The sequence below is a fragment of the Trachurus japonicus genome, chromosome 22 (genome assembly GCF_045865225.1).
Source record: "Trachurus japonicus isolate A0001 chromosome 22, Traja_1.0".
Lineage (NCBI taxonomy): Eukaryota > Metazoa > Chordata > Actinopteri > Carangiformes > Carangidae > Trachurus > Trachurus japonicus.
Genome location: NC_140928.1, coordinates 34,189 through 35,756, shown reverse-complemented (window position 1 = coordinate 35,756; position 1,568 = coordinate 34,189). Strand labels below are relative to the sequence as shown.

Here is a 1,568-nt window from a genome sequence, read left to right as displayed (position 1 = left end):
GGCTCATCATCACAGCTTAGGGTCGTGCTGCAGCCAAGCAGCTGTGCTGCTTTTTAAAGTTGAGCTGTATGTCAGGACCTATGGTCAGGACGTGTATTTGTTGCTTACTTCCGGTATTTTTCTGCCACCAGTACGTCACTGTGACGTCGACGCCGAAGTGGTCTATTGGCCGAGGCTCTGATGATGTCACGGAGGCTCTGATGTTGTCATGGTGACCGTGGAGGCTCTGATGTTGTCATGGTGACCCGTCCTGTCCCCCGTGTTCTAGGATCGCCTGTCCGAGTCCGGCCTGTGCTTCCTGCTGGACGACAGCGACACGGTCGTCGCCTACGAGACCAGAGGGAAGAACAACGAGCAGCAACGAGACGGACGAGACCCGCTGATGTCGGCTCTCGACAACCTGAACCGCGTTCAGCAGCTGGAGATCATCCACGGTCAGTACTACCAGGACTACTGCAGTACTCTACAGTAGTACCAGTACTACCAGTACTACTACTGCAGTACTACCAGTACTACTGCAGTACTACCAGGACTACTGTAGTACTACCAGGACTACTGACTACTGTAGTACTACCAGGACTACTGCAGTACTACATGTACTACTGCAGTACTACTACAGTACTCTACAGTAGTACCAGTACTACCAGGACTACCAGGACTACTGCAGTACTACTACATGTACTTGTAGGTGTGTTACCTTGTTTGTGTGTTTTCTTCAGGCTACAACGACATGAAGACGGAGCTGAAGGACTTCCTGCAGAGGTTCGCTGCTGAAGGAAAAGTGAGTTTCACCTGAACGTGACCTTTGACCTTTGACCCTGAACGTGACCTGTGACCTGAACGTGACCTTTGACCTTTAACCCTGAACGTGACCTGTGTGCTGATGACCTTTGACCTTTGGCAGGTGGTTACCCCCGACGACATCCGTCAGTTCTTCGAGCAGCAGCAGAGCAGGAAGAGACGACGAGACGACGCCTTCTCCTGCACCTGACGACCTCTGACCTTTGACCTCTGACATCACTTCCTGTGGACCAGCTGATTGGACGTCAACACCTGTTTGTTTCCTTTTTAATGAAAAACAATAAAAACAATAAAAACAAACCAGCTGTAGTGATGTCATCGTGTTCCTGTGATGTCATGGTGATGTCATGATGATGTCATGCTCAACAGCAGGTTTAAAATCGCCAAATGCGGGTAAAAATACGTTTTGGCGAGTAAAATGATGAGGTCACTCGCCATGACAACGTCACTATAGTATGTATAATATAACTGTCGTCATAGAAACAGAACCGTGAAGCTACACGAGTTTTACCGCAAAAGAAAACGTAAACGTAGTTTTCTGCCGTAACGCGACGTCAGCTGGTAACGCGTTCATGTGGCGACACATGGCGATGGTGAGGGTACGGTTACCAGGGTTACCAGGGTTACCAGGGTGGGTTGTACGTCACATTCAACCCTTCACACACATTCATCGGGGGGCAAGTGTGGGTTCAGTGTCTTGCCCAAGGAATCGAACCACCGATCGACCGTCCGGTTGGTGGACGAGCCGCTCCACTGAGCCACAGACG

The 1,568-nt window shown here is 50.3% G+C and overlaps 1 long non-coding RNA gene across 1 annotated transcript; it reads left to right on the top strand.

The window, feature by feature from the left end:
* Nucleotides 1-272: 272 nt before the first annotated feature.
* Nucleotides 273-1,035, top strand: LOC146963125 (uncharacterized). Its single transcript, XR_015034792.1, has 3 exons — nt 273-434; nt 720-781; nt 905-1,035. It is a non-coding gene; the product is annotated as an uncharacterized LOC146963125 (long non-coding RNA).
* Nucleotides 1,036-1,568: the final 533 nt, after the last annotated feature.